This window comes from Zea mays, chromosome 9 (assembly GCF_902167145.1).
Source record: "Zea mays cultivar B73 chromosome 9, Zm-B73-REFERENCE-NAM-5.0, whole genome shotgun sequence".
NCBI lineage: Eukaryota > Viridiplantae > Streptophyta > Magnoliopsida > Poales > Poaceae > Zea > Zea mays.
In genome coordinates, this window is record NC_050104.1 from 85,068,431 (window position 1) to 85,080,586 (window position 12,156).

Sequence of the window (12,156 nt, forward strand, 5' to 3'; positions counted from 1 at the left end):
GTCCCCACACATATCAACCGTTCCCATCGATTCCCCGTCAGTAGATCAGGGCTCACCGTCTTGGCGTACAATGTCTCACTGACCTCGACTGCCATCGTGCAGTGACCGCACTTGTACCCACCATAACCGGAATGGGAGACCACGTCTCAGGTCGCGTGAGGGGATATGTCCACTGCCAGGTTCACTCAGGTACTAGGCTTACCGATTTACCATATTTCTCGGCATGTGTTTAGTACGTTCAAACGCTTGACACAGGTATCCGCACGTTAATCCTTATTCCAATTTCCGTCTCGTAGACCACGCGTCCCCATGGACCCGTGTCCACAGACCATCATCATTCCGTTATCAAAATGGATACAACCAAATCCTTACCTCGCGCGAGTGCTAGAAAAATCACTCGACTTCTATCGAGATCCCTAATTAGCAAAGCAGCTACTCGACCTAGCATACTAGTATCCATCTCAAAAGGATTCCTGAGATCATGCAACTAGGATTTCAAACAACTCCTACACTTAAGTGCACATTCAATCCTACAATCATTAAGTGTAGTAAAATAGCATAATAAACAGGTTATGCATAAAACCGGGGCTTGCCTTTATTTTAACACTTAGATAGTGTTTGCTGGGAGAGGTACTTGCTTGGCGAGCATCCACTGGTTAAGTCCATCCTTCCTTGGGTCGTCCACCGACTGCATCTTGTGGTTGGCACCACATCACTAGCTCGATCATCATCTCTCGGTCCTATATGAGGTGCAAGATGCATATGTATGAATATAATGAAATAGCACATGATACTTTAAGTACACGCTAGTGAATTAAACACTAAGTAGCGAGACATCACAAATAACCACACACACTAGCGTTAGCTAACTACATATCGTCGAGCGCACAACATTAACACCACTAAAAAGACGACAAACATTTTGGACATTTACGCAACACAATACTACATCACAATTTACTAGAGAAAGAAACGTATAAAAACATGACACATATTTTATCTCAAGCTTAGCCATGGTAATTCTATATGAATTTAGTGTAAACCAACCATTTTTAGCCAAAAAGAGTGAACTAACAATAAATTGAGCACATGCAGATTTTTAGGACAACAGTACAGCAGTTACTTGTTTTAACCATAACTCTTCAAATATTAACCCAAAACTAGCAAACTAAGATTTTCTGGAAAGCTTAAAAAGTGAGCTACAACTTTGGTATTTTCAACTCAACCTGATTCAACACTTAGCAAGGTCAAAAAGTGCAATCACAGCAGCTCTGTCCAGATTTGGACAGATTCAGACTTGCAACTTCAAAAATTCATAACTGAAGATTCAGACATCTAAACAAAGTGATCTTGGACTTTCTGGAAAGGTAATAAAATTTTCTACATATCATTTATAAACATCTCAAGGTGATTCAATGTTTAACTAAGGACAAAAGACACTAAAAGGCTTTGCTGTCCAGAATTGGACAGATTCAGTCTTCAGACTTTAAACATCCATAACTTAATCTTCAGATCACCAAAAAGAGTGATCCAAGACTTTTTGGAAAGCTTGGCAAAAGCACTACATGACTTTTATAATCACCAAGAATTGATTCTATGTTGAACTGAATCAAACAATTCAGTTTTCGAAATCTGTTCTGTCAGTGGACAGAACACAGCAACCAAGTTGTAAAATTCATAACTCTTAAACCGTCAGGCCTTTAGTTATGAAAATTTAACACAAGCAAGATAAGAAAAGCATCTACAACTTTCTTATAATCTATAAGGACTGATTCTAACAATAACTTAAGCAAACAATGCAGTTTCTGAAATCTGTATAGAATTTGGACAGATTCGGTTACTGAATTTGTAAAAAGCACAACTCCTAAACGGTCAGACCTATGGCTGTCAAATTTTAACACCAGCAAGATAATAAAGTTATCTACCACTTTTCTATAGCACATATCTACATAAAACACAATTTAGTTCATCAAACATACAGCACACCGAAAACAGTACGTGCAGCCCAAAACAGAAATTAATAAATTTCAGCTCCTATACAATTCAAGAATTGCCATGTTCTAGAGACTTAAATCATTCTAACACTTTGACAATTGTTAGAGTTAAAATAACTAAGTGAGAACTAACATGTAGACTTACTAATTTTTATACAAGTTATTTTGCGCACTAAGAGTACCATACTCAATTAACAATGCATTATCTATAACAATCAATATCGAAGCGCTTTTCACCAATAGTTTGCATTTTAATTTAGACATCTCCTGAGCACTACTACTTTTCATCCTCGATCATAAACATACGCATTTAGACTACAACATCTCAAACGGGTGCGAGAAAACTAGTTTCTAGTTTAACCCCATGATTATTCCCTTAATCAATTTAACTACTTAATCGGCATCGACTGACTTAACCTTCATCTCGACGATCTGAGCACCACAATTCGAGAACGTCTACCTAGACATCTAGCATCACATGTAGAGCCTACTACTTCACGTTGCAATTCATACAGATCCACAAGGTGACAATAATAATACACAAGCAATCGATCTTTCTCTACGACCTTCAGTTAGGTCACCAACCGACGACATGATGACTACGAAGGCATGTCACCATTTCATCACACTCATTCATCGCCTATATGCGCACTAATTCTTTTCTTGCGACACATGCACTCACAATCAATCCACACTACACAAAATACACTTATTTGCGAATCACAATTTAAGGAACGCCTAACGCGTATAGACTCGACTTATAATTATAAAGGAAGTGATGACTACTTACGGCATGTCATCACCTCTCTACATAAGCCCAAACAATTTCTACTAACGACTAAGAGTTCTAAGTATTAAACACACTGTTACTTCCCATGCGCAAATAAATCTCAACTTAACACTAGTGACACCAATGGATTTTTACTAAACTCATCCTGTGCATAACCTTGTCTCACATACAACCATATGGTGGCGTGCACTCGAGACACTTCAATCAATGTGGTGCGACCACTAATATATGAACTCTGATACTCATGTTTTAATAATTCATCCTCTACACAACTAGCATTTTCTAAACTACTCGTCACATCAATAAATATACTCCCTATATAATCATGAATCCCATAACATTGCATAAAACAATTATACTTTTCACACACATATAACCACATGCACATCATCGACCAAAACATAATTAGACAACTGCAATTCGCGCACATCAATTAACCTCTTGTTCTCCAATCGCAAACGCGATCCTACCAATGCGCATAATCGAAACATTTTACACACATCCATTCAAAATAATTAATCGAGTCGATCGAGAGCGATATGCATCGGCTCACCATAAACAAACCCAAACGGTGTTTGTGAGGACGATGGCGATTCCGATTTGTGCATGGCTCCGCACATCGACGAGCGTCGAGCGGCTTGCTTTCTTCTCCACACAAAACACGGGGTGTCTCTCCTCCACAAAACAAAAATAAAACAGCACACATACACAATTAATCGCGTGAAAATAACGTTGATGCGGAATCGAACAAGGAGTGTCGCGGTCTCACCGGGGTGAACGACGACGACGACGGGGCTGCGCAAAAACAGCAAACCACCGGCGGGCATCACGGCGTGCCGCTGCAGCGCGCAGCTTGCTGCGCAGGTCGACGATGGAGCTCGCTGCGCGACGAGGGAGCGAGGTAGTGGCAGGGGCGTCCGATAGCAAAGCAAGGGAGGAGCTCGCTGTCGGGGGCTGCTCGCCATGGTTGCCGAGCTAGCAACAGGGGGAACCTTCGGCCAGGGAGGAAAAAAAATGGGGCGAGCTCTGCTGGAATTTCTGGGCGCCGTCCAAGGAAGCTGCTGCCGCTGCTTTGCGTAGTAGCCCGGCCAGGGGAGGAAGAAGGGCTGAGGGCACGCAGGGAGGTGGAGGCGCCATGGGAGGGGGCGAGCAGAGCTGCTGCTCAGCCATGGGAGAGAGGGGGCGCTGGGGAAGCTGCTGCTCCCTGCGCTGAATCGGATCGGAGGGAAGCTCGGCGTGTGCTGCTGGAGATGGTCGGCTGGAGCAGAGGGACCTGCGCCCATGGAGCAGGGAGGGGCGCCGAGGGAGGTGCTTGCTGCTCGCTAGAAGGGGGCACCGACCATGGAGAGGAAAGGAGTCGTGCTCCCTGTTGCTGGCGTGGGGAATCCAGGGAGGAAGATGGCGTGGGGAGGGAGAGAAAGGCTGTTGGCGGCTATGGGTTTTCTAGGGGTGGGAGTGCAAAAATGCCTCCACTTGCTAGGAGAGGGGTCCTATTTATAGAAGGGGCACTAGGGTTAGGGTTCTCTCATGGGCCAAATGGGCCAGGCTGGAATGGGCTTGGCCCAAAACACGTACTCGGGTCGCGCTAAATTATTTTTCCGAATAAAAATGCTCGTGCGGAATTCGTCTGTACGCAGAACAGAGTGAACTAATGTTCGGACGAACGGACGATTGCGCGATTAACTTGGCCGAGAGTTTGATTTGACTTTGCTCGAAAATAAATCCCTACGCGTGATTTGAAAATAAATCGTCCTGAGATTTGATCGGCTTTGGATTTTTAGTCGGAGAAGGCGAATCGTGATATTTTAAAATCACTGTCGATTCGGGGTTTTGAGTTCGGTTCGGACATGAGATATTTGGCCGATTCGAATAAAATTGATTAGAGGATGACATATCGAGTATTCCGTTTGAGAGTACGAACTCAGATTAAAATTGTCAGACATGGATCAAAGTTCGAGGAATTTGACTCGGGCACAGATCAACTAACAATAGTCGAGAGTCTTGATTAAATGAGCTTCAGATGAGATTTATAAATCGAGAATGATTTTCGAGTTTGCATTCGTGCTGAGAATAAAAGTTTTTAACATGCTCCAAAATTGGCCTTCTGTGAGACTGAGTAACTCCGACTTTGGGGAAATGTGAATGAATAATCTGGATAATTAGAGACATACGCGAGCGAGAAATAGAAATTTTCACTGAGCATCCGAGATTAGGATAAATCTCCCGTCATAACACGAAACTGACACCTGGGGTGTCACAGCCTTCCCCCCTTAAAAGAATCTCGTCCCGAGATTCGGATGAGGATCTTTTAGGGGTGGAGAAGCATGTAACTCCCAGACTGAAGATTGATGCAAATTCATGAAATGTGATCTGACAAGATACTGAAGATAGATTTGGGTAGAATATCGCTGCATGTTGAGACAAAATGCAACGACCACTCTGAGAGAATGTACACAAAAGATAGCACATCAGTATAGTCTCGTAATGGATCACAACTATTAACCACGATACCAGCGTGTACCGAGCAGCTCAACCTTGTGTGCGCGCCCACAAGAGGCTCTCGGTTTCGTCGCGGCACCATCAGTCGTTTAGTCATAACACCATTACCAGACACAACCAACGAGAAATCTACATAGCACAGATAGATGGAGCCCATGAGAGTATGGCTCAGAAAATAAGGATGTGATCGGAGTTGAAGCAAAGATTGTTGGCAAAAGAGCATCACATGAGAATTTTCGACTCCGCGAACTTGTCATGATCACCACAAAGATTACCCGGTAAGAGACTAGTACTCGATTTGATATGAGGAGGAACCAACCATGAGATCAAGATCGATGAGCTTTTAGAGACATGCGAGAACCAAGGACAACAATGAAATCCATTGAACCCAATGGATACACCATTTATAGATAAGAATCGATAAAACATCGTCATGATCCTCGGAGAAGGGGGTATGAGACTGACCAGAAATGAGAGATTTAGGCAAGATCAAAATTCGATACTTGAGAACGGGTTATAGCAGATAACCAGATAATAGGACAGAATCAATGAAGGATCAGAGATTTGGATGATAAAACCACAACATGATTCGCAAGGAAAAAGATTACCAGATCCAGGTGAAAGGAGAGGTATGCAAACAGGATCAGCTAGGATGATCAACAGAAATGCTATGAAGTTTTTGGGGCAAGGATTTATGGAAAGAAACATGGCCTTGATAGGGTTTGTGCAACTAGACGCCGACAACATTTTTTTTGACACAACAAGTGCACAAGGAGACTTGGGTTGGTCTAGCGGTCAAGCTATGGGGGTCTATAAGTTGTGCAAGTGTAAATTCAAGGGTAAAACACTCAAGGGTTAGAAAATACCAACACAAGCATGTGTGTTGATTTTTTTAAGGGTTCCACTTGTTAACCACTGGGTTGTTTAAAGTGGGGGGGTCTTTTTATGGGCAAAACAAGCAACATTTTTTTTGCAAAAAGGGTTAAACAATTGCGATACCACCTAGATAGCAAGACAAGAGAAGCACATAACACAACCTAGTCAAGACTATCATGACACACAGGATAAGACTTTTTTTTGCAGTTCATAGCAATACAACACATTATTCACAATTTCTTATTATTGGAATAAAGGTGAGAGAAGCATGTTGTTGCATAAGAGACAATTATAATGCAACAATCATGATACATGCTCATTCTAGTCGTCTTCTCAGACCTAACTAATCTTTCGGGTGCTTTTACGACATCCTTATTAATAGTAGTAGCAGCCTTTATGGCTTATATAAATATAGCCACCTAACTACCCATCTATTTTCCTAAGGCTTCACGTCCTAGGTCTATCCTGATCGTCCTGACGATCTATCCAACATTGGTTTCTAGCAAGTTTTACTTTAGAAAAGGATGGTATTTATGACTTATTGACTTCTCTGTAAGGGTATTCGCTCCGATACCAGCTGTGGCGGAACCACCCGAATTATTCCAGCTTAAGTGCCCAAGTCGCACCCTTAAGGGCAGCAACACACTTAAACAAGAATAACTCGTCAGTCCCTCAGATCTAGTCTGATAAAGCCACTTACCAGGATCGAATACCACTAGCTCACTCGAAGGTGAGGCACAGAGAAATACAATAAAACATAATACCACAATTTAATAAGTATCATTAGTGATTACATTATCGGAGTTTTAGAAATAATAACCATATATTTTAATGCAGCGGAAATAACTAACGGAGAGAAAACCGAGTAACATGGCGAAGCCTGGCCACGCTACTCCTCCTGGTCCTCTCCTGCGGAAGCAGTAACCCACTCGACCGTCTATCCCAGTGGCAGGGATGGAAGCCAAGTCACACCAGCAACCAATCACCCTAAGGGGTACCTGAAACAATTATGCCACAAGCAAGGCTGAGTATACTAATACTCAGCTAGACTTACCCGGTGTGAGGAGTCTACTCCTCTACCTCTAGACATGCAGCTGTTTGGCTGAGGGGTTTGGTTTGCCAAAAGCACTAGCTGAGTCTAAAATCAAGTTTTAGCTTTTCAAGTTTTAGTATGCTCCTTTTTAAACTAGGTGAGTACCTAGCTACTCATACATGGTATCAAACATTTTTACCAATCAACATCTTTTTGCCAGTCACCTCATTTCCACTTATTACTCAATGCAGTACAATGGATCAAGCAGTCTCATTAGCTGCGAGAAGCAGACGATTCGAATCGAGTTTTTATCCTTGCAAGGTAAACCTAAACACACGACATGTAGGGGCACTCCGTCCCCACACATATCAACCGTCCCCATCGATTCCCCGTCAGCAGATCAGGGCTCACCGCCTTGGCGTACAATGCCTCACTGACCCCGACTGCCGTCGTGCAGTGACCGCACTTGTACCCACCATAACCGGAATGGGAGACCACGTCTCAGGTCGCGTGAGGGGATATGTCCACTGCCAGGTTCACTCAGGTACTAGGCTTACCGATTTACCATATTTCTCGGCATGTGTTTAGTACGTTCAAACGCTTGACACAGGTATCCACATGTTAATCCTTATTCCAATTTCCGTCTCGTAGACCACGCGTCCCCATGGACCCGTGTCCACAGACCATCATCATTCCGTTATCAAAATGGATACAACCAAATCCTTACCTCTCGCGAGTGCTAGAAAAATCACTCGACTTCTACCGAGATCCCTAATTAGCAAAGCAGCTACTCGACCTAGCATACTAGTATCCATCTCAAAAGGATTCCTGAGATCATGCAACTAGGGTTTCAAACAACTCCTACACTTAAGTGCACATTCAATCCTACAATCATTAAGTGTAGTAAAATAGCATAATAAACAGGTTATGCATAAAACCGGGGCTTGCCTTTATTTTAACACTTAGATAGTGTTTGCTGGGAGAGGTACTCGCTTGGCGAGCATCCACTGGTTAAGTCCATCCTTCCTTGGGTCGTCCACCGACTGCATCTTGTGGTTGGCACCACATCACTAGCTCGATCATCATCTCTCGGTCCTATATGAGGTGCAAGATGCATATGTATGAATATAATGAAATAGCACATGATACTTTAAGTACACGCTAGTGAATTAAACACTAAGTAGCGAGACATCACAAATAACCACACACACTAGCGTTAGCTAACTACATATCGTCGAGCGCACAACATTAACACCACTAAAAAGACAACAAACATTTTGGACATTTACGCAACACAATACTACATCACAATTTACTAGAGAAAGAAACGTATAAAAACATGACACATATTTTATCTCAAGCTTAGCCATGGTAATTCTATATGAATTTAGTGTAAACCAACCATTTTTAGCCAAAAAGGGTGAACTAACAATAAATTGAGCACATGCAGATTTTTAGGACAACAGTACAGCAGTTACTTGTTTTAACCATAACTCTTCAAATATTAACCCAAAACTAGCAAACTAAGATTTTCTGGAAAGCTTAAAAAGTGAGCTACAACTTTGGTATTTTCAACTCAACCTGATTCAACACTTAGCAAGGTCAAAAAGTGCAATCACAGCAGCTCTGTCCAGATTTGGACAGATTCAGACTTGCAACTTCAAAAATTCATAACTGAAGATTCAGACATCTAAACAAAGTGATCTTGGACTTTCTGGAAAGGTAATAAAATTTTCTACATATCATTTATAAACATCTCAAGGTGATTCAATGTTTAACTAAGGACAAAAGACACTAAAAGGCTTTGCTGTCCAGAATTGGACAGATTCAGTCTTCAGACTTTAAACATCCATAACTTAATCTTCAGATCACCAAAAAGAGTGATCCAAGACTTTTTGGAAAGCTTGGCAAAAGCACTACATGACTTTTATAATCACCAAGAATTGATTCTATGTTGAACTGAATCAAACAATTCAGTTTTCGAAATCTGTTCTGTCAGTGGACAGAACACAGCAACCAAGTTGTAAAATTCATAACTCTTAAACCGTCAGGCCTTTAGTTATGAAAATTTAACACAAGCAAGATAAGAAAAGCATCTACAACTTTCTTATAATCTATAAGGACTGATTCTAACAATAACTTAAGCAAACAATGCAGTTTCTGAAATCTGTATAGAATTTGGACAGATTCGGTTACTGAATTTGTAAAAAGCACAACTCCTAAACGGTCAGACCTATGGCTGTCAAATTTTAACACCAGCAAGATAATAAAGTTATCTACCACTTTTCTATAGCACATATCTACAGAAAACACAATTTAGTTCATCAAACATACAGCACACCGAAAACAGTACGTGCAGCCCAAAACAGAAATTAATAAATTTCAGCTCCTATGCAATTCAAGAATTGCCATGTTCTAGAGACTTAAATCATTCTAACACTTTGACAATTGTTAGAGTTAAAATAACTAAGTGAGAACTAACATGTAGACTTAATAATTTTTATACAAGTTATTTTGCGCACTAAAAGTACCATACTCAATTAACAATGCATTATCTATAACAATCAATATCGAAGCGCTTTTCACCAATAGTTTGCATTTTAATTTAGACATCTCCTGAGCACTACTACTTTTCATCCACGATCATAAACATACGCATTTAGACTACAACATCCCAAACGGGTGCGAGAACACTAGTTTCTAGTTTAACCCCATGATTATTCCCTTAATCAATTTAACTACTTAATCGACATCGACCGACTTAACCTTCATCTCGACGGTCTGAGCACCACAATTCGAGAACGTCTACCTAGACATCTAGCATCACATGCAGAGCCTACTACTTCACGTTGCAATTCATACAGATCCACAAGGTGACAATAATAACACACAAGCAATCGATCTTTCTCTACGACCTTCAGTTAGGTCACCAACCGACGACATGATGACTACGAAGGCATGTCACCATTTCATCACACTCATTCATCGCCTATATGCACACTAATTCTTTTCTTGCGACACATGCACTCACAATCAATCCACACTACACAAAATACACTTTTGCGAATCACAATTTAAGGAACGCCTAACGCGTATAGACTCGACTTATAATTATAGAGGAAGTGATGACTACTTACGGCACGTCATCACCTCTCTACATAAGCCCAAACAATTTCTACTAACGACTAAGAGTTCTAAGTATTAAACACACTGTTACTCCCCATGCGCAAATAAATCTCAACTTAACACTAGTGACACCAATGGATATTTACTAAACTCATCCTGTGCATAACCTTGTCTCGCATACAACCATATGGTGGCGTGCACTCGAGACACTTCAATCAATGTGGTGCGACCACTAATATATGAACTCCGATACTCATGTTTTAATAATTCATCCTCTACACAACTAGCATTTTCTAAACTACTCGTCACATCAATAAATATACTCCCTATATAATCATGAATCCCATAACATTGCATAAAACAATTATACTTTTCACACACATATAACCACATGCACATCATCGACCAAAACATAATTAGACAACTGCAATTCGCGCACATCAATTAACCTCTTGTTCTCCAATCGCAAACGCGATCCTACTAATGCGCATAATCGAAACATTTTACACACATCCATTCAAAATAATTAATCGAGTCGATCGAGAGCGATATGTATCGGCTCACCATAAACAAACCCAAACGGTGTTTGTGAGGACGATGGCGATTCCAATTTGTGCATGGCTCCGCACATCGACGAGCGCCGAGCGGCTTGCCTTCTTCTCCACACAAAACACGGGGTGTCTCTCCTCCACAAAACAAAAATAAAACAGCACACATACACAATTAATCGCGTGAAAATAACGTTGATTCGGAATCGAACAAGAAGTGTCGCGGTCTCACCGGGGTGAACGACGACGACGACGGGGCTGCACAAAAACAGCAAACCACCGGCGGGCATCATGGCGTGCTGCTGCAGCGCGCAGCTTGCTGCGCAGGTCGACGATGGAGCTCACTGCGCGACGAGGGAGCGAGGTAGTGGCAGGGGCGTCCGACAGCAAAGCAAGGGAGGAGCTCGCTGTCGGGGGCTGCTCGCCATGGTTGCCAAGCTAGCAGCAGGGGGAACCTTCGGCCAGGGAGGAAAAAAATGGGGCGAGCTCTGCTGGAATTTCTGGGCGCCGTCCAAGGAAGCTGCTGCCGCTGCTTTGCGTAGTAGCCCGACCAGGGGAGGAAGAAGGGCAGAGGGCACGCAGGGAGGTGGAGGCACCATGGGAGGGGGCGAGCAGAGCTGCTGCTCAGCCATGGGAGAGAGGGGGCGCTGGGGAAGCTGCTGCTCCCTACGCTGAATCGGATCGGAGGGAAGCTCGGCGTGTGCTGCTGGAGATGGTCGGCTGGAGCAGAGGGACCTGCGCCCATGGAGCAGGGAGGGGCGCCGAGGGAGGTGCTTGCTGCTCGCTAGAAGGGGGCGCCGGCCATGGAGAGGAAAGGAGCCGTGCTCCCTGTTGCTGGCGTGGGGAATCCAGGGAGGAAGATGGCGTGGGGAGGGAGAGAAAGGCTGTTGGCGGCTGTGGGTTTTCTAGGGGTGGGAGTGCAAAAATGCCTCCACTTGCTAGGAGAGGGGTCCTATTTATAGAAGGGGCACTAGGGTTAGGGTTCTCTCATGGGCCAAATGGGCCAGGCTGGAATGGGCTTGGCCCAAAACACGTACTCGGGTCGCGCTAAATTATTTTTCCGAATAAAAATGCTCGTGCGAAATTCGTCTGTACGCGGAATAGAGTGAACTAATGTTCGGACGAACGGACGATTGCACGATTAACATGGCCGAGAGTTTGATTTGACTTTGCTTGAAAATAAATCCCTACGCGTGATTTGAAAATAAATCGTCCTGAGATTTGATCGGCTTTGGATTTTTAGTCGGAGAAGGCGAATCGTGATATTTTAAAATCGCTGTCGATACGGGG